Raw genomic sequence first — 22952 nt, 5'->3', positions numbered from 1 at the left:
TCAGAGACTTTCATTTCTTGGTTTATTTCCAGGAGGAAAAAATCTTAAGCCATTGGTTTCCAGAATAAACAAAAGATTGTGGCTTTTGGAAGCAATCCCAGTTTGTCTTTTAGCAGGACTGCAGACAAAATCACCACATTAGGAGACGGTTTTACCCAGATTTCAAAGGCTATTGGCTTGCTTTGTATTCCTCTCAGTCTGGTGTAGAACTACTGCTGTTGAGATTTGGCTGAGGTTCCTTAACTAAGCTCCGACTGTGTTGTGACCATTTTTTCACGTTGTAGCTGGCCTTGTACAGCTGGTTGACTTGGTCTGACACTAACCTATTTCTGCAAGAGCCCAAAGTCAACACATATTTTCAAAAACAGAGAAATGAAATTATAAATTAAACAATTTCTTCTGCTACATAATGAAGAGATCTCAGAAATTAGCTTATTCAAGTCATTCCTGGTAATAGCATCCCTGATAGGGAATCACCTAGGTTGGGTTTGATTTAAGTTTACAAATTCTTGAGAACCTACTGTAGCCAGATGCTTTGATGGACCATTATTCCATTTATAAATCCTGTAATAGAAAACTTCTTACATCATAAGAGAGCCTGTTTTATACTCTGAGCACTCTGTTAAAAACTTATACTCTATGTGGTATATTAATATATGCCTTCTTGCAAATCTCCATCATTGCTCCTGGTTCCAATAAGCTGAATTCTGCTAAATGGCAGACATTCATATAGTTGAAGACAGCTATCATGTCACCTATGAATCCTGAATAATCCGAAAGTCTGGGGCTCCCTAGAACAATTTGAAAACCAGTATGGAATGGATATATTGAATTATACATTTTCATTTTTTTTCACGTATTAAATGAATGTCTTTTTTAGCAAAAGGCTTGATGGTTTAAATGAAAAAAAATTGTGATATTCTGGAAACAAATGCTATTATCAAACGTTCAGCCATTTTAAGCATCAGTAGGTAGGTTTAGCAGCATGTAAACCAGATACTATATTATGTATGTCAAATTCTACTTTATGACCCTTGTTTATGATTATTCTGTGAAATCTAAGAAAGGCCTTGAATTGTCACTGACCCTAATGATGTTCTCCTTTTTTTTTTTCTCTTTTAATTAAAAAAATATACGTTGGAGCAGTAAAATCAAGTTTTTCCATTATTATGACTACAGAGAATGATAAAATGTGATCATGCTTAACTCTGGGAAAGGAAGGAAGGGTATTTAAATAGGGCGGGTGATTCCTCTTGCTCTTCCACAGCTGGTGCACGTTAGGTGTGAATTTGCTGTCCTCCCTGTGGTCCATAGTAATCTCATAACTCATAATTATAAGTCTAGTAGTTAAATATGTATATATATATATATTTTTTTTTTTCTAACAACATGATCCTAAACACACATCAACTTCGTCATCTGGTCTTTAACTGAGGAAACCACCATTGGAGTCAGTGCAAGGAAGGGGTGCACCTGTGTTGGGCTCACTGCGATGTCACCAGATTCTGCTGTGTCATTAATTTGTGGAATAGTTTTTCCTTAATTGTGACTGTATTTCCTCTTTGTTTTGACTTTAAAACTTATCCACAATTAGATAAGCTTTAGCCTCCTTAAATGAATAGTTAGGGAAGCAATACCTAAAGCACTCTATTGAGGTGGGGGAAACTTTGAATAGAGATCCATGGAAAGGATGCGACAAGCACTGAATTGGCTGTTGAATAATTGTTAGCCAGACAGAGAAGTGAAAATGCAAGTATTAAAAGCCCATTCAAATCAAAGGAAGAGTTTTGATTTAAACTTAACATGTAAGAATAGCTAGACACTTGGCTGTTTCTACAAAGATGTGGAAACATGGATCAGTGGAAATCTCAGCTTGTTTCTCAAGTTACTTTCCACGGGCAGATAGAAGCTTCAAGAAGCAGTATGCCAAGGTGCTTGCTTCAGGAAGGTTAGATGGAAGATAATAAAATGTGCTACCCTAAGGGTCCAACAAGTAGTTTTCTATTCTTAGTTTCTTCACTTGGGCAAGTCATTCTAAGGTCTCTCCTTGCTTTCCTTTTCCCTCTTTACAATGGGTCAAATGGTACCTACTTCACAGAGATCATTAGGGATTAACTGCAGAGAGTTCCAGGATTCCTTAGAAAAGAATCATATACTCTCCCAGAAAATGGGGTTTGTACGGAAGCTGAATTAGAGTCCAGGCCAGCTTTACTGAAGGCTTATCTCCTGGGACATTAGCAGCTGGAAGGTTAAGACTCTGTAACTTGGTGAGTTATTAAGCACGGTGGGTGTGTGTCCACGCAGCCGTGGCTCTACAACTGAGTTTTTCTGTTTTATCTGGATATTTAGAGTGGCTTAAACATAGTCTGTGAGTGCTCAGGAAATGCTGACTTACAATACTTCAGGAGTGAGCCATTCATCATCACATGCTCCTGTAAGGTAGTAAGATATTGTCACCCTCACCTGCCTGTTCTTATTTGATAAATGCTAATTGATATTATCTGACTTTCAAATGAATTATAAGAAGGTGGGTTTGTTGCAGCCCTCCTTATTAATTTCGATTGGATAGTTCTGACTTTCACCTAACCCTGATGAATAGCTGGTATCTGCATGCCTTGTGTTTGCTTCACACCTCAACACTGCTGGGAATAATATAAAGGAAAGCTGCCTTCCCTAAACAGAAAAACCTTTGGGAGTCAGTACAAAAAAGATGAAAGAAGAATGAATATAATGTGAAACAGAGGCCCATAGATCCTTGGATATCATAATAGCTGCCTGGAAATAAGAATCTTCTCTAAGGAGGAGTCTGAGGTCTTATATATTTTCCATTAAAAATACGGATTAATGAAAAATTTGGAGTTAGTATTTAATTTTAATTATTGTCCCTTAAAAATGAATGTACACAAACATATAAGATGAAGCAACCTGTCTTTGTCCATGTATGAATTGCTTTAATGATTAACAGACAATGTCTTAGGAAAAAAAAATCTTCTCACCTTCCAAATTTTCTCAGTATGTCATTCATTTAGAGTAAATAACTTCATTCTCATAATGGTTGGAGGCTTTAGTCTTTCAGGCTTTTTCTTGTTTTAGCAGTGAACCCATTGAAAATATAGTAAGAGTTGATAGTACAGAACCAATTCACAATAATTATTTGTGATGAAGAAATTAACCGCAAGTTGGGCCACACTCACATTTGCTTGTAACCTGTGTTCAGGGACACTGATCATACAAGGAAATGGAATTAACTTGTGCCTAATATTTCTTGGTTGCACTGTGGTCTTAGCCTTTTTAATGGCTCTGATCCCTAAGCTGTTTTAAAAGGAAAGGAATAGTCATGCGGCCAATGGAGAAGGTTGCAGAGCACCCAGAGCCCTCTAGGTAGAATGACTTAAGAGCTCAGATGGTTGGAAGTCTTGAGATGAAGTTTAGTTTGGAAGGCACACTGAAAATCACTCTCAAAAACACTCTGTCATTCGTTCTTTTCCACTGAGTCTACAATATTTTCTGTAGGAGCAGTGGAGTTACATCTTAAATTTCTACCAAAAGATAAGTCAGTGACTTAAATAAAAGTTCACACCAACAACATCACTAGCATGAAACTGTCCTTTAGAGGAAGGAAAAAAAGTGAAAGCTGTGAGGAATGGAAGCAACGGAAAACAGGCCATCGCGCCACCATTTTCTAGAGGCTAAACTGTGATAGGACTTGATCATCGCTGTTTCTCAGTTTCTAGCCTCCGAGTCAAATTAGTACCACCTGGTGTGATTTGAAATGACCCCAAAAGAGCTGGTGATGCCTCATGGTAAAGTGTGAAAGGCATTCTATTTAACAGTTATTATGTGTCTCCAAGTCAAAAACTTTTTTTTTTTTTTCAAGTTCATTTTCCCCACTTCGTTGCTGACATTAACTTAGAACATCTTTGTTCATCAGAAGGTCTGCTTCTGCTTCATTCATTCCAGCTTTCTCCTTTAGCTTGGGATGTAACCATCAAGCTCTGGTCTCACAAAGGAGATTTGGCCAGTGTGTTACGGGTTATTCAATCCACGGCAGGTGGAAGGGGTGTTGCAGAAACACTGCCACTGGAATTCTGTTTCTTAGACTTTTATTTTATGCCTGTCCATGAGTTCCATTTCCAGTCTTGATCCTGGATTTTCAGTGGACAAGTGAAGGGAAGTAAAGAGCAGAGGGGGCAGATGATTGGGAAAGTTTCTATCAGCACTTCTTTGTAATCCTTTCTACCTAAGGTTAATATAATTTTAAGAGATACTAAAAGCCACAGAACACCATTTTGCTCTAAGGGCCACTCTTCCTGATGATAATGTGCTGAATGGCTGTAGTCCAGAATGGTGCCTTCCTTGGCCCCTGCCTGACTCTATGCAAGGCAAGGGTACAGGTTGCTACCTGAGAACTCCAACCAAAAAACTTAGGGAAGCATCAGGGGGGTTGGTTAGCAATCTTTAGTCACTTTGTTCCTGGGCTCAGCAGCCTGGCTTTAGGAATGCACAATAGCACTAGAAAGGACAACATTTAAAAAGGCAACGGTGATCTGTTCTGGAGTCCAGTGGGGGCTCTGATGCATTCTAAATGGACCTAAAGAAAGTTCCTAATTCAGCTAAAAGAATACCCTAAGAAGATGAAATAACATGTTTCCAGGGAACCACTGAGATTGGGAGATGACACAGCTTTTAGGGGGAGATGTGAGAGTCTTTCCTGTTCACTTCAGTCTGGCGCCAAGTCTGTGGTGGCTTTTGGCGACGCCCCCTATACTTTATAGGAATCTTGGCCAAGGAAAAAGAAAAGTGCAAACTCTTTCTCTACCTACTTACAGAGGGGTATCTGGAGGCTCTGCCACTTTTTTTTTTCTTTTTAGCTAAAGCTACGCTGACTACGGGAGGTACTTGGGTACCACCTGGGATTGTCTAGGTCGCTTTAGAAGAAAACATGAGAGAATGAATAGGAATGAAGAGTGACCAGAAAGTATGAAATGTTGGCCTCTTATCCCAAATCTGCTGATTTACAAACCAATGTGAGCTATTTCCTATCTCTCATAGGAACATGCCACTTCATACCTGTGATTCTTTATGAGAATAGTGGGATATTTAACCAGTTGCTTGTGAGGCAGTATGATAAATAATATTATGTGAAACAGCACTGTGACTTTATTTATGCATCTGTAAGTGGAGAGTAGTTGTATATTACTCGAAAAGTGGTTTTGTAGAGTCCAGACCAGCCACCTCAGAGTAGGCTGAGACCAAAGAATTTATCTCAGTGTCCTGTTGCTTTGTTCTTGCATATTCATGGAAAAAAGTTCTAACATTTTTTGATGAACAATTAGTTTAGGGAGAATCTCCTGGACAGATTGTAGTGTTGTATTGCAGAGTTGAAATTTAAAGATTCCAACACATTTGTCTTCAATGCCAACGTAAATCAGAGATGAATTACGTGTAATCAGTAAAATGGGTTTAATACATGGCCTACAGGTTTTGGGAACCAATTAATATTTGTAAGCATATTATCAAAGTTCTTAAGTTAGGGGCATTATAGAAGTGCATTTTAGTAGATTGAGTTCAAATTAAAAAAACAATTCTAACTTGTATAGTGCCTGAAGGAAGAGTAAAGGAGAAAGAAAAAAAAAGACATTTTTAGATAGGCTAATAACTTTCTGTCCTGAAATGTATCTTTGATGTTATAAAGAAGAATAAAACACTTAGAAAACAATGAATAAAACTAGTACTGAAAAGACTGACAAAGAGTTGTTCCCCCCCACCCCCCGCCTCTTCTAAAGGCTAACCTCCAAATAAAATCTTAGGCTGAAGTTTGAAACTGTCTGCTGCAGACAATTGCCACTTTCCAAGTATGGGCTGCCAAGAGCACAAAGAGCAAAGTTTAGTCAAAGTTCATTTTCAGGTCACCCACCCTGGAACCATCAATCTGGACAACCTCTGGGTAACCTCTTCCAAGCTTGTGGACTGGAGCGGGATCCTTTGCAGCCTCATTAGAGCATGCAATAATTAATTTGTCTTAAATAGGAAATTAAACAGTCATGTACAGTGTAGAGAGGAGGTCAGAAAGTGGATCTTGAGGTGCATTCACAACCTCTGTTTGGGGGTCCTCCTAGGCCTGCAGGGAGGTGGAGCAGACTCAGAAGAAAAATAATTGTGTAGGACAAACGTTACAAAACCTCCATGACAAAAAGCATACATAAATAGGAGAGAAATCTGACCTGAGAACAAATCGCCAGTGTTTTTAATGTTGCTCAGGCATGCCTGTCTTTCAGAAGACTTAGGGTGAGAACTCAGGCAAAGATGACTTCACAAATCCAGTGTGTATTAACCCAGAAAACTCACCGTTGTCCTTGAACTTACTACGAATTGTATCCTAGACTTGTATTCATGAACTAGAGATTCTGTCATGAGAAAATAGGAGAAAAGGTCTAATGTGGAGTTCTATTGAGTCAATGTTATTTGTGAATTCTTAGTGAATCAAACCATTGTCTTCCAAGATACCATTTTGACATAATTAGAGAAGTCGAATGGATAGAATTAGCAATGCACACAGGAAATTTTGAAAAAAAGATAAAATGCTATTTATTTCTTAACAATAGAAGAATACAAAGTGTCCAATTACTGTTCCATCCAAAGCCTGTGATATCTATCTAGAATTTTACTATAAAAATTTTATTAGCTGAAAATTAACTTTTACATAATAAAATAGAAATTTAAAAACCATGATGTTATTACATGTGAAGATATGATCAGATTTATAAAGTCTTTGGCCTCTTTATATTTTTGATGAACTTAATACAATATAAGTTTATAATGGCAAATTACAGACTTATTAAGTAAAATAGTTTGTATGTGATAAAGAATAAAAAAATGTAAATTATGAAATAAAGGTAAATACAGGTAGTTGGAAGAGGAATTGTTCAAAGTTATAAGGACTGGAAAGCAAAAGGCTCTGAAAAATTGATGTGTATTTGTCAAGGAAATCTATGGTTACACAGCATCAAGAGAAAAAAATATTTCCAAGTCCATTGAACATGTTGCCATAGATATAAAAAACGCATCTTTGAATATTAAAAATGCTGAGCCTTAAATTACTATTTGATTTTAAGTCTCTAGTTCTTCCACATCATGCTCATTTTTAATGCTAGCATCCTTAGTCCCTTAAGTCTATCACTTAAATTTTTTCCCTGAAAATAAGCAATGTGTCTTGTGATCTGGGTTTTTTTTTTTTTTTTTGAAGTAAATTGACCTACATCAATATGTTATCTCCAGGTGCACAACATAGTGATTCAATATTTCTATACATTACAAAATGATCTCCACAATAAGTCTAGTTACCATCTGTCACCCTACAAAGTTATTACAATATTGACTGTATTCCTCATGTTGCACGCCTCATCCCTGTGACTCATTATTTTGTAATTCTGTTTTGTCTTTGTTCTTTTTTTTTTTTTTTTAAGGTTCCACATATTAATGAAATCATATGGTATTTGTCTTTTTCTGTCTGACTTATTTCACTTAGTATAATACTCTCTTGGTCCATCCATGTTGCAAATGGCAAGATTTCATTCTTTTTTATGGCTGAGTAATATTCTGTGTGTGTGTGTGTGTGTGTGTGTGTGTGTGTATCTTTATCCATTTATCTATCAATGGGCATTTGGGTTGCTTCCATATCTTGACTATTGTAAATAATGCTGCAACGTAGGGGTATATATCTTTTCAAATATGTGATTTTGTTTTTTTTAGAAAAATAGATGTGGGTTTTTTAAAACATTAGATTAACTGAAGAATAACTTACATAGAGTAAGATTCACTCTATTAGGTGTACAATTCCATGAATTTTGATAAATATATAAAGTATATAACTACCACCAAAATTAGGATATTGAATATTTTCCATCATCCCATAAAATTTCCTTATGCCTCTTTGAGGGAATCTCTTCTTCTCATTCATAGTTACTATTGATATGATTACAATTCTTTTAGTTTAGCCTTTCCAGGATGTTATATAAGTAGAATCACTCATATGACTGTCTTTTCACTTAGCATAATAAATGTATGTTGTATTCAGTAGTTCTTTTTGTTGGTGAATAATAATCTATTGTATAGAAGTACAGCAGTTTATCTCTTCACTGGCTGGATATTTGGATTATTTTCCAGTTTTTGGTAACTATGAATAAAGCCTGTTATAAACATTTATATACAGGTCTTTGTGTGAATATAAACTTTCATTTTTGGGGGGTAAATACCTCTAAGTGGGATTCCTGAGTCATGTGGTAAATGTATGTTTAACTTTATAAGACTCTAAGAAATTGCTAATCTATTTGCCAAAGTGGCTATTCCATTTAATATTCCCACAGCAATGCTAGAGAGTTCTAATTGGTCTGTATTTTTGTCTACACTTGGTATTGTCAGTTTTTGAATTTTAGCAATTCTAATATATGCATAGTAGTATCTCATCATGGTTTTAATTTGATTTACCTAGTGGCTAAAATGTTGGACACTTCTCATTATCTTATTTGCCATTTGTATTTCTTCTTTGGTGAAACCAAAATCTTATCAAATTGCCGACCAAGTACCAGTAGCTGCTCACCTCCATACTTCTTGTTTCATGAGGAAAATAAAACCTTATTTGTGTTGAGCTACTGGTAGTCCTGTTCTTTGTTGCATAAAGCTGAATAATCCTTCCCAAAGTGTACAATCTCCTTTTTAAATTAAGATTTTGCTCTCATTCCTATATTCTTTCTTTTTGTTAATGGCATCACCATTACTCTGTCATCTAAGCCAGAAAATTAATCCAGTTTGTATTTTTACTGCTTTCTTATCTCTCAAGGCAACAGTTCACATCTCTTGAATGAACAATTGCAATAGCCCTTTCACTAGTCTCCATGCCACCAGATTCCCCTCCATTTTGATGTTCGCCTTAGCACTTTAAAATATAAATAAGATACTGAAGTTCCTCTACTTGAAACCTTTGGTGATTTATCATGGCTTACAGGAGAAGATCTGAAGGTCTTAGCACGACATGCCAGGCTTTCACAGCCCTTCTCCCATCTGTCTTCTCAGCTTTATCATCTGCCTCTTCTCTTCCCTTCCCCTTTCTCACTTGCTTGCTCACATTCTGGCTCCAAGGGAGCAGAACCACTCACCCTTCTCTCTCACAATGCAAGGTCCTTGAGGTGTTATTTGCTCTGTTGGGAAAGGCCCCTCCCCTTTTTCTCATCTGGACAACCCCTATTCATCTTTCAAAGTCAACATCATATGTCACTTCTGTGAAACACTCCCCAAGTCTTCTGATGAGAGTTACAATCTTTCTTCCTTCTGCTTGCATGAAACTTCATTCCTTCTTTTATTCTTGTACTTTCTCATATTATGTTTTCATGTAATGGTTTCTCTTACAGTATTTTTGAAGTAGGCAAGGAGTATGCATGCTACTCTGAGATCTCTGAAACAAGTTCAATGTGATATAAAAAAATCTGTGATTTTAAAAAAGTTTACAGAGTGACAGTGACTGTAATATTACTGTAGTTTATAGTACGCTTTCATAATTGAAAAGAATACCGAATTTGAGTCAAGGGTTAGTGGAAATATTCAAATTCACACCTGTTTTGTTAAGAATCCTTGTTATAGGGTGTAAGAAGAAGAGAAGGTAAGGATAGAATCGTTAGGCATTCTAACATTTCAGGGTTGAGCAGAGGTGACGTAAAGGAAGCTGAGGAGAACTGGTCAGAGAGGTAGAAGGGGAGTCAGGAGAGTAATTAATTAAGCCAAAGAGTGGGAGAACCTAAGTTTAAGGGAAGAGGCCAAGAGAAATTAGTGATGAAAAGAGTCTGTAAGATTTGATCAACAGAAACCTTTGCTTGAATGATGTCTGACTTTTATGATAGTCATTAGCTTTATATAGGTTTGGGAGGAGTAAGTTATTTTTTTCCTCTGGCTCATCAGACCACCAGGTTTGGATTTGCAGAGCTTAGAGACCAAATTCTATAACACAAAGATAACCTTGAGGCCTTTTCTGGCCATAAAAGTACCAGTCTCATAAAATGATTAAAAGTGATAATGTTCTGTCTATAAATTAATGATGGGAAATGGGGACATAAATTTTAGCAACTTTATGTCATTATGAGTTTGTGTAAAGGATTTTGTTGGAAGAAATAGACTTAAGACCACGTGACACATGAACTATGTTGCTAGATAAGGAGATGGCTGGGCACATGACTCCTTGTTTAATCACCTGTTCTATTTTTTATGATTTAATATATGAATCTCTTTTACATGATTGCATTTCAGATTTGATTGATTTTGGTTTTTAATTGTTAAATATGGAATTGATTAGACTTAGTTTTATGGGCATATAATTGGATGTAAATTAGGCTTTGGTAAAATTCAAATTGAAAATATATTAGGCAAATTCCTTAATCTTTTTTTTCTTTTGCCTCAGTTTCTTCATTTGTAAAAATTAAAGCCTTGGACTAGATGACCTTGGTCCTTTTAAGGCCTAATAGTAGAAGACACCAGTGTTATGCAGAGGAAATAACTTTGTACTTAATCAAATCCATCATTTTTCCAAGTGATTATTTTGGCTTCTGAAAGCTTATGAGAAATCTGTTCATTTATGACTATTTGTATCCATTATCTAGACAGTGTCCTTATATAGATGGAAGTTAGTAACCACATCAGTCCTAACTTGGAAAATGAAGTCTCTCTTTCCAGTAGCCAAATTTTAAACATGGAGGGTGACAGGCTTAAAGCAACCAGTGCTGTCTGTCTGAGTTATCTATATTGAATTATTACAAAGCCATATTCATTTTTAGAATTGCAACAGATCTTGAGAGAATTCAATGCCATGTGGCCTCTCAGGTCACACAGCCTAAGAAACAGGGCTGCCTACCTGCAGCTGGTGCAGTGCTGCAGACTTCTTTCCTGTCCTCGGCCAAGGTCAAAGCTGGCTGCCTTTCATGTCAGTGAGTAAGTTGGTCCGAGTATGGAATGTGCTACTTCCAGAACCTGAAGAGTCATGCCAGGTGTCACTTTTCTTTCTTCGTGATGGGAATGTCAAGATGCAATAATTTGTGTTTTACTTTCTTCTTTTTTTAAAATTGAAATATAGTCGTTTTACCATGTTGTTAATTTCTGGTGTACAGCATAGTGTTTCAGTTATATATATATTCCTTTTCATATTCTTTTTTACTATAGGTTATTATAAGATTGAATGTAGTTCCCTGTGCTATACAGTAAGACCTTGTTGTTTACCTATTTTATATATAGTAGTTAGTATATGCAAATCCCAAATTCCCAATTTATCCCTACCCCTTCTTCCCCCAGTAGCCATGAGTATTTTTCTATATCTGTGAGTCTGTTTCTGTTTTGCAAAGAAGTTCATTTATGTCTTTGTTTTAGATTTGTGTTTCACTTTTGAGGGAATGTTCTGGCATACCCCAGATCCACTCAACCCCTTAAAAATCCACTGTTAGGTGAAATCCCTGAATCTCTGTAAGGTTTATCCTCCACTCCAGAACACATGTGTCTTACCAAGGCCTCCCACATACTTGCCAATTCTTGCTCATCTGGTCTGATTAACACAATGTCATCGATATAGCAGGCCGATGGGATGTTCTGTGGAATATCCAGATGATCCAGGTGATTCATTTGGACTATAACATGACAGAGGTTTGCAGAGCTACCATAGCCTCGGGCAAGATTAAATGTGTATGAGTGTCCATCTCACATGAATCTGAATGACTTCTGACTCTCTTTCCTGATAGGAGGAGAAAAGATCACATTTGCCAGATCAATGGCTGCATGGCTTATACCTGGGATTCTATTAATCTGCTGTAGTAAATATACCATGTCTGGCACAGTAGCTGCAATTGGTTAGGTTTGCGGTAGTCAAATGTCATATACGAGATCCATCTGGCTTTGTACAATTTATTATGGACGTGATGAGTTTAAATGGGATGTGATGGTGACCACTACCTCTGCATTCTTTAGGTCCATAAGGGTGGCAGTGTCTTCTGCCACTACCACCAGGATGAAATTGTAGTTTTAGTTGTGAAAGGGAAGTTTCAGAGGTTTCCACTGGGCTTTTTCTACTATGATGGTTTTATCCTATATGCCAACGACATAATGTGGAGGTCCTGCAGATCACCAAATATTTCCATTCCGATAACACCTCTGGAGACCAAGGTAATGACCACTATGAACCTAGTGGGCCTGCTATAAGCCAAACTTGGGCCAGGACTCTGCTTCATACCTGGCTCCCATACATCTCCACTCCAAAAGGGGCTATGATGACTCTTGGGGCCTCTGGTTGTCAATGTTAATTTGGACCTGTGTCTAAAAGCCCTCAAAAAGTGTAAGTGTTCTTTTCCAAGTTCATGGTGATCTGAGTAGATGGCTAGAGGTAGGTCCTTTTAATGAAGGACCACCACCTATGCTTGCAGTGCTGTTCCAAAGCTCTTTCTCAGTATCTCTTTCAGCCATTGGATTTTAGGTCTCAGACTGGCTCAGGTCTACAAACTGGGCCTTTTGCTAGGGCAGCTCCCCTAAGCCTCTTGATTATCAATCCTTGATTTCTTTTTTGTTGTGTATATTAAGACATACATTTGTTGGCAGTCCATGACTTTCCCTTAGGAATGCCGTGTTCTTTGAACCATCTCCATGGCTCCTTGTGAGTAATGACCCTCTCATAACGATAATGTCCTCCAACTTGCTTCTGATGGTTCGGCTTCATCACTGCTTGGCCTCTATTATCACCCCTAGCAACCCTCCTGGACTGTCATCCCTACTGCTTTCAGGGAAAGAAGTGCTGTAATAACATCTCCTGCCTTAGCCCTGGCCTACAGACAACAGCCACCACTGATCTTCTCAGTGACACCAGTGCCCTGCTAACTAGCTTGTTTCTTATCCTGTTCTCTAAGCCCTCCCCTGAGGGTAGTCTGCTGGTGGGTTCTCTAGCCTTTTGCAGTCTATCCACACCAGAATGCCCATTTCCCTGAACCTGTTGATCCTTTCTTCCACATTGCCATGGTGGTCCTAGCGTTTCTACTTCACTTAGTGTGGATTAGGGCCTTTTTTTTTTAAGAACCCAAAAGCCATCTAGGAGTGTGTTTGCACTGTTGCCAGGGTCCTTGCCAGGGTGTTAAATCTTGTATCATGGGAGAATGCTTCCATACCAAAAAACTCTCCATTATGCAAATTCATGCTCTGCACATTCTTGATCCCACACCATCGGGATTTAGTCCTACTCTCCTGGCTTCCACTGGCATGTTTTCTAGGCCCTGTAACTCCTTTAGCATATATTTCCTTTTCTGTATTGTTAGACCCAGAAATTTCCTGGCCTAGTTATGTTGTGACTTCACTCTAATAATTGGTTTGGTAGCTAGAGAAGAAACGGGTAGATCTTGAAAAGGGCACATGTTGTCTCTCAAAGCAGAGGCTCTGCATCATTTGTAAGTAAGGGTAGAACATTAGCCTTTAACACAAATAAATGGGCCACTATGCAGGTCCAGAGGGGTCAGCAAAACCTAAGGATTTAAGATTTTCTAGAACATTGATCTAAATATTCCTATCCTATGTTTTATGGTCCTATTCCTTTCTCATCAGGGTCCTGACCTTGGAATAGCAGACTTGTATGGGCGGAGAATGAAACATTTTCTGGAAATATGCTACTTTATGGTTAAGTACTGGCTCTGATACTTAGCATTTCCTGCCCTTTGGCTGCAAAGATTAAGAGTCCCTTTATATGCTTCCAAGAAGACCCTCTGGCTTTCACACTTTTCCTTAAATGAATGGTTAATTATCCTTAGCTTTCATTAAAACTTCTATTACTAAATCCTCCAAACTTCTAAAATACCTGAGAAATTGCCCACACCAATGCATTCCCCTCCATCAGTTTGCCATTGGTGAAAGTTACAATGGAACTGTCACAGCAAGCTAGGAGCTATCAAGGGACAGGGTCCTTCCTGCCAGCTGGCCAAAGGATGAGCCAGCTCAAACATTCTATCTCAGAGTCTGCTTGCTAGGATTACTCTTGGTACTAACTCTCTTAGGTCAAAGTCCCTGGAAAAAAGACTTGACTGAGATACGTGTTCAGGAAGTTTATCGGGTCATGTTTTTGGAGACAAGACGTATAAAGAAACGTAAGAGAAGCAAGACTGGGCAAAAGGAGGGATTGCTAGCACTACAGTTGCAGTAAATACCTAAGCTCATTATGTGGGGAGCTCTGGAGCTGGGATGGCCATTCAGAGCTATCCCAGTTTGGCCGTAGCTTGTCCTGTGGTGAACTCTAGCAGCAATGGTCCTTCAAAGTTGTCCTGAGTTGAGGCCAGGAGACCAAACTCCCCTTACTTGTGCTGTGCCTGAAAGCTTTCCCCTCTACAGTTTTCTGCAGGCAAATATCCATCTCAAACCTGTTTCTATGAAACCCAGCCTAAGAAAACATCCCTTTTGTAACTTGATTTTGTGAAGAAGGGAAAATCACTCCTCCAAATAATAATGATAGAACAAAGTAGAGACGATGTTTTAATTTTCTAAGGTAGGAGTCATATTTCCAATTAAGCATATCAACACAAAAATATAATTAAGTTGATTACTCTGACTACATTTTTAGTGCCTGTTGTCCAATTGTAATTATCAGTTTCTTATTGATAATCAAAAAATTTCAACTCTTCTTTTTCTCTTCATGTGGTCTCAGATAATAACTCAGGGAATGATCTTTCACTAAAATGAGTTTTGTCAGAAGGTGGGGCAACAGCATTGCAAAGATTCTTAGGGAAATATACCACTGTCAACTCTAAGAAACAAGATAGAAATAAAAAAGAAAAGAAAAATAGTGTTCTCAGAAACAAAATTGGAGTCACCTTGGCAAAGAAATTTAATGTCTCTGAGCATCACTTGTCCTTTTTATAAAACAGAGAATATTCTGACTATAGTTTAATGTTCATTCAGCCTAGATGCCACTTAAAAGCATTTTGAAGTCACATTACGGACTTCTATTGCAGGCAATGTGGCTGAGTAGATAGATGTTCATGGAACACTTCCTAGGGAAGGACATTTAAAATACTGGATAAAACATACAAAACGTATTTTCAAATGCATGGCTAATTCATGAAGGAAAGTGTTTGGAGACCAAAATGAGAAAGCACGAATCTAGAGATAGAAGAACCACAGTCTTGGGCATTTGCTGTGTGGGGATGGGTAAGGTACCTGAGTTGCCCACTGGCCTATTTGGGTTTGTTCAGGCTGCAGACATGTGGGAAAGGCAATGAAGCTTGAGGCCTGCATAGGCAGCAAGACCACATCAGAGACCCAGCACGAAGTCTGTTCTTCTGGCAGAAGCCACTAGAGCAAGCTCTTCTCTCAGCTTTGCCCAGGCATGACTCCAGCCCCGGTTCCCTGTGCCTGCTGCACCCAGGGAACACATATTAGGATCTCTGAGTGGTCACTACTGGAAAATAGCTGCCTCCCACCCTTCCCCCTGAGATGTCTCCTCACCATGTGCAAAAATCAGTCCCAGACAGCTGGAGGATTTCAGTGTGAAAGGCAAGACTTCAATACTTGTAGAAGTAAACATGGAACCTCTGCATAGGAATGATTCTTAATCAATATATCAAAATCATCAAACATGAAGAAAAAGTGATAAATTAATATGATCATATTTATCACAAGATAGCTCCCCCTCACCCACCCTGGCAAAACAGAGGAGATGTCATGTCACAAACTGGGAGAAGATATTTGCAAAACATATAACCAAGAATGGATAGTGTCCAGAATCCAAAAACCTCAGACCAATAAGAAAAGACTAATAATTTACTGGAGAAGAAGGTAAAAGACACCAATAGACATTTCACAGAAGAGGAAAAATAAACAACCTGATAAACTTATGAAAAGATGTTCCACTTTATTAGTAACCAGGGATATGCCCACTTAAACCACAATGAGATTCATTTAACACCCATTGGTAAAATGTAAAGGTATTGTAATACAAAGATTTGCTGACGATGGGGTAAGAGGCACAATCACTTTGGAAAACACCTTGGCGTGATCTAATGAAGTTGACTTGGTATATGCACTTCATATACTTCTATAACCCATCAGTTTTGAGTACATATTTTACAATGTTTCATAAGTCCTGGTGTGCTTGAATTAGTCTGATTTACAATATTTTTCCCAGGATAATTTTTAAGAGCATCTCATGTCTCCCCCAATTTGTTTTTGGTTTGATAATAAAATTTATGGCCATTCTATCATCACCCTTAAAATATTATGTAATGACATAGAAAATAAATATATGATTTACTTATTGAATACCTATAATTGGGGATTGAGTTTTTGCAATTTCATACTTTTACACTTTATACTGCCTTTTTTTTTTCCTTTTAAAAATGTGCAGGCATTACAAAGCAATTAGATCCACTTTTAGACTGGGTACACATAGCCCTCCCGTGGGGCCTGCTTAAGGCAGGACTGATAGTTGAAGCCCTGACCACGGGAGGACCTGATGGGTCACGTAGGGAAGCAGCCAACCCAGCCATTCTTTCTATTTCTTATTCATCTCTTGGTGATCGTATACATCTTTTTCTGTTTTTCTCAACATTCTAAAACAAAATTTTTTTCTTGAGAGACATAAATTTTTTCCAGTTTTGCTCAGAAATATTTTCAAAGAGAATTACCCCTAGAGATCACTATCTCAACCTCTAAATCATTTGAAACCTCCTGAAAAATTTCTACCAACTTTACAGAAATAATCCTGTTTTTTCACGAAACAAAGCACTCTCGAAACAAGTGAACAAAAAATTATGGTAGTCTTACTACTTTTTATTACGTCTTTACATATTTTTAAATTAGTGTGGCAATGCTGTTCCTATGTCTTTCACTATGAATGTGTGTCTTTTCCAAACATCACTTGTATAGATTCTGCTCGAATATAACCTAGTGTTATATGAAGAAATACACTCTGAGATAGTAAATTGGGGATTGACAATAATTCTAAATAATGTTACCCTATAGTACTTTAGGGCAATGGCAACCACCCTGTCAATAATTCCTAACGTGTTCAGGCTCATCCAAGTAAGCCTCATTTAAGCATGATGGTATTTTACCTTTGGTAACCTCCTTCCATAGTTTCTTCCATCTTTCCACCCTCAAATACTTATTAAGCTTGCAATTTGCTAATTATGGAAAGATACAATATGTGCTGATGATATAAATGCAGTGTTTCTCAGGGCTTGCTATGCCCTACTGTAAGTTATCTGTCAGACTTTGGCTATTTGACAGCAGTAGAATTGTACGGCATACAAACTGTGTCAGGATACATGGTCCCGGCCGCTTTTTAAGCTCTTTCTAAGAGTGTTAGGCCTATTATATCTCTCTGCCCTTAGGTAGTGTGATATGAAGATCAGCTGAACTCAATCCACCTGACCAAATTACGGAGTTACAATTCTACCTTGAAATAAAGAAATTCTACTTGTGTAAAAATACACTTAAATAAAAATTAACTTATTTTATATAAAACTCTGCAGCTTAAAAAGGTGCCTAACCCAGTGGCAAAGCCTTGCCCAGGGAGGTCAGAACCGTTTCGTTCAGGAGGTCTTGGCAGCCTGTTTTAATGGTTAAGATTTTATTGATAATTTTGCTCATGTCATAACCCAAGTCGGTTAGGATGGAGATTTTTTTTAATTTTTAAGAGATACAAAGATATCCTTTATGTCTTCACTGGAAAGATAATTTGTTTGGCAGCAATATTGATTAACACTTAGTTGAGAAACTAAGTTTGTCCCAAGAGGATTTCATTGCACGAGCTTGGGAGAGATTCCCCGCCTCCCTTTTTGTATGAAGAAAGGAAAACATCATTCTCAGTGTCACTTCAGATGTACGTTAGCCTGTTTAAAAATGACCAAGGAAAGAGGAAAACATGTTGAAGAGCACTGTGACTGTCTCGAATCACATTTCCAAGGGCATGACTCCAGTGACATGATTGCTTACCTTTCGTGTTATTAGACTACAGTGGGAAATAACCACTGAATTCTGACTGAGATGAACCATCAAAAGATTAAGTGTTTCCCATATCAAACTGTCAACTCAAGCATCTTATTTATCTCTTAGTTCTTTCTTATAGAGGCCAAATGTAGGTGAGTGCGAGAGTGACATTGGAAAAGACTTGGACTGTTTTCACCTTTCAAGACTGAGCAGTTTTGCCTTTTCTGTTTAATTATAAGACACTTTCAAGTATTTTTTTGTGTCTTTTCCCCCAGATTTATTGAGATACAACTGACATAGAACACTTTTAGGGTGTACAACAGAATGATTTGATATATGTATATATTGGGAAATTATTACTACAATGTTAATTAACCCATCCATTGCCTCATATAGTTACAATTTTTTTTGGTGTGTGTGGTGAGAGCTTTCAATATCTACTCTCTGAGCAATTTTCAAATCTACAATATAGCCTTGTTAACTGTATTCACTATGCTGTACGTTACACCCCCAGGATGTATTCGTCTTATAACTATAAGTTTGTACCCTTTGACTGTCTTTACCCATTCTCAACCCACCCCACCCTGTTCTTGGCAACCACCATGCTATTCTATGCTCCATGAGTTTGTTTTTTTTAGATTTCACATGTAAGTGAGATCATACAGTATTTGTCTTTCTCTGAAATATTTCACTGAGCATTATGCCTTCAACTTTTGTTTCTATCATTAATTTTTTTTCTAACAAATACATGGATACTGTGGGAATAGCATTCTGGATATTAATTTTTCTTTTTCTGATCCTTTCCCATTTAGTCAGCCTGTTATGTTGGACACTGAAGGGTGATTAAAAGGGAACATCAGGGAAAAAAAATCTGACTTGGAGGTTGTCCCTACTCTCCTTGGCTTAACTGTAAGCAATCACAATAGCAAAATGTAATTCTTAACACAATCAAGGAAAAATAATTACAAAAACGGAAAATTTCTCCTTGCCATGGGTATGGCTATCAGGAAGGGTATACTGGCAGCTGAAGTGTGCAGTAGGACTGAGGTTTGGTCTTGAGGGGTTCACCTGGCCAGGTCATCTTTCCTTTCTACCCAGGTGTCTTCCAGGAAAAGGAGATAATGGCTCTCAGGCCTGATGCTCTTTCTTCACTACTTATAATTTTTAGATTTAATCAGCATTTTAAAACTTCACCAAAAAGAAAACTTCATATTCAAATGGCCTTACTGGCAAATCCTACCACATATTTTTTTAAATGCTAATCTTAAAGTCTTCCAGAGAATAAAAAGACTAACTGCATGCATCTCAGTGGGTTTATGAGGCCAGTGTAACGTTAACACCAAACTTGAAAAGGTCAAATATCAGGCCAGTCTCATCCATGGACACATATACCAAAATCCTAAAACCATGCTAGCAAACTAAATCTGGCAATATGTGAAAAGGGTGTTATATCATGATCAAACAGATTTTTAACCCAGAAATGCAAGTTTGGTTAAACATTTGCAAGTCAGTTAGTGTGATTTACCACATTAACAGAATAAAAGGGAAAAACAGATACAGAAAAATAATTTGATAAAATTCAACATCTATTCATGATGAAAATTTTCAGCCAACTAGGAATAGAGGGAAACTTTGTAATCTGGTTGTGGACATTGGCAAAAAGCCTACAGGAAACATCATACTTAAAGGAAACTGTTGAAAGCTTCCCTCCTGAGCTAGGAGTGAGACAGGAAAACCTTACTTCTACACAACATTTTTCTGTAGGCAAAGAAAAATTAAAAGCTACAAGGAGTCTAAAGAAATGGAAATGTTACTCGTACGTGATGTGATTCTTTACACTGAAAATGCAAAGCAGTCTACAGATAAGTTATGTAACTAATAAGTAAGTACATGTAACTAATGAGTTTAGCAAGATTCCTGGGTACATGGTCAACATACAATTTTTAAAATATTTCTGTATAACAGAATAAAGTGATTATTTTCAGTAGCATTAAAAATATAAAATTCCTGTACATATATTTAATGAAAGATAAAGAAGGCATCTACACATAAATATGTAAAACATTATTGATAGAAATTAAAGACATAAATCAATAGATGTATGTACTATGTTCATTGACTGGAGGATGAAATATTGTACAGATGTCAGTTATCCCCTAATTCTTTTATAGATTTAAATCACAACCAAAATCTGAGTGAGTTTTTTTTTATTGTTATTGTTAAAGTTAACAAGCTGATTCTAAAATTTGTATGAAAATTCAAAGGGCTAAGAATATCCAATATACTCTTAAAGCAGAAGAGAAACAGGGACAACTTGTGCTACTTAATATTTGGCCTAAATACCAATATAATTGGTGATAGATCAATGGAACAGAACAGAGAATTTAGAACTAGACACACATAAACATGAACTCCTGATCTGTTAATAAAGTTACAGTGTAGAGAAGTGAAAAGATGGTCTTTTCAATAGATAATGTCGGATCAACTGGATATTCATATGGTAGAAAATGAAATTGGTCCTTATCTTACACCACAGTTAAGTTCAGATAAAGGGTAGAGCTACACAGAAGTAGTAAACTCAATAAAACTTCTAGAAGGTAACATAAAAGAAGGTCTTCATGATCTTCCATGAGGAAAAATTTCTCAATAAGAGATGAAAAGCATAAACCATAAATGAAAGTATTAATAAATTGGACTACATTAAAATTAAGAAATTATAATCATCAGAAAACACTATCAAAGAACGTGAAAATAGTATGAGAAAATATTTGCAATACATGCAGTTGACAAAGGTCTTAGTCCCAAAATATAGAAAGAATTTCTAGAAATCAGTAAGAAAAAGACATAGACAATCCAATAGAAGAATAGATTTTTAAAGAGGCACTTCACAAAGACCATCTCCAAATGGTCAATAAACATGCTCATCTTTGTAAGTCATCAGGAAAATGTAAATTAAATCCCCTTTGAGATATCACTATATATTCAACAAAATGGCTAAAATTTACGAAGACTTAAGCAGAGTAATTGGAACAATTTATACTTGACTGGTGGGAGTTAAAATTGATAAAACCTGCTGAAGGACGTTGCTTAACATTATCTACTAAAATTGTATGTATCCATAACTAATTACCTAATATCCAGTTTGATTTCTAAGAATAAGATCAATAGATATTAGCACAAAAATACACGATGAAGAATGTTCATGGTATCATTATTAAAAATAGACACAAGCTGGGAAAAACCAATGCTTGACAACAGGGATAAAGATAAATTATGGATATTTATACACTCAAACACTATCCTGCAATAAACTTACACGAACTTCAGTTACATGTAATAACATGAATTGACTTCAAAAGAAGAGGACAGACACACAAAAATATATATTGTGGATTCCATTTATGTGAAGATTGAAAATAGGATAAACTAATTGTTAGAAGTCAGGAGAGTGGTTACCCTTGGGGAGGAGATGACATGAATGGACCTTTCTTCCTCGACCATGGTGATGCTTACATAGCTGTGTTCATGTTGTAATGATAGTACATGGATGGATATGTGTGTGCACGTGTTATTCAGAACTAGAACCAATTCTCTCCAGTGCCACTGCTAACACCCTGGTCCAAGCTACCATCATGATCATCATTTCTTGATTTTTTTTTTCCTTTGCTTTTACTCTTAGTCCCCTGTGATGTGCTCTCAACACAGTCATGTTCCCTTTAAAATTAAGTCAAGTTATACCACTCTACTTGTCAAAGTCCTGCAGTGGCTCCACATTTCATATAGTGAAAAAGCCAGAGGCCTTATATTCATCAGCGAGAACCTTCATTACCTGGTCTGGTCCTCAGTTAGCCCTGTGTAGTCATCTCCTCCTCCAGCCCAGCCCACTCTGTCTCCTTGCTGTTCCACGGTGCCCACTCTGGCTTTCTGCAGTTCCTGGAACACATCAGTGTGCTCCATCCTTAGGGCCCTTGCAGCATTGTTTCTCTAGTTTGGCATGCTCTTTCTCCAGAGATCTGTGGGCTAACTCCCTCCCACAAGTCCCATGCAGATGCCAGGTGCTACCCTAACCAACTTATTTCAAATGTTCACCTGCCCCACGCCTATCAGTACTCCTAGTTCCCCTTGCCCTGCCTTCATTCTTATTTTTTATTTAATACTTATATATCTCTACCACATTATCCTTTGATTTTTCATTCTTACCATTGTTTTTCTTTTCTTGCTAGAAACAGAACAACAAATGTATTGTCTATCACTTCCTTCAGGGATCGATTCATTGATCCGTCCTCTAGCAATTAGAATACTGTAGGTGCTCAATTTGTGGAATGAATGAAGGAGTGGATTTATTGAATGTCTAATATGTGAAAAGAATTCTGCTAGGCACTGGCTGGTGTAATGCTAAGAAAAACCACCAATAGTTTCTGCTGTCATAGAGCATTGGCCAATATGAGAAACAGTTATCATAGAACAGAAACAAATGCTAAGTTACAAAGTGTAATTAGAGTTCAGGGTGCTTTGAGAATGATAATTGAGGAATTTATCCTGGTCTGAGGTGGATCAGAGAAGACTTCTAGGGAAAGTGATATTTGAGCTGGGATAGAGTGAAGATGGGAAAGTGATTCTGACATAATGTGTTTGTGGTGGGTTCAGGTCTGGACACTTTTCATAAAACTCCCTAGGTATTTGGAATGTACAGGCAGCATGGAGAGCCATTCTATGCTGGGACTTCTCCAGCCTCGACGTGTATACAGACCTCTTGGGAACCTTGTAAAAGGTCAAAGTCTGGCTCCAAAGGTCAGGGGTGGGCCCCAAGACTGTAGTTGTATCAAGCTCCCACGTAATGCAGACGCTGCTGTTGTGTGGACTGCACGTTGAAAAGTGAGGCTACACAGCACTGGCCCCGCAGTGCTTTCTCATAAGAGCAGGGTCTTCCAAATTCTCAGCTGATTGTGAATCCTCCCTATTGGCTT

This window comes from Camelus ferus, chromosome 3 (assembly GCF_009834535.1).
Source record: "Camelus ferus isolate YT-003-E chromosome 3, BCGSAC_Cfer_1.0, whole genome shotgun sequence".
Classification (NCBI taxonomy): Eukaryota; Metazoa; Chordata; class Mammalia; order Artiodactyla; family Camelidae; genus Camelus; species Camelus ferus.
This window is presented reverse-complemented; position numbering follows the sequence as displayed.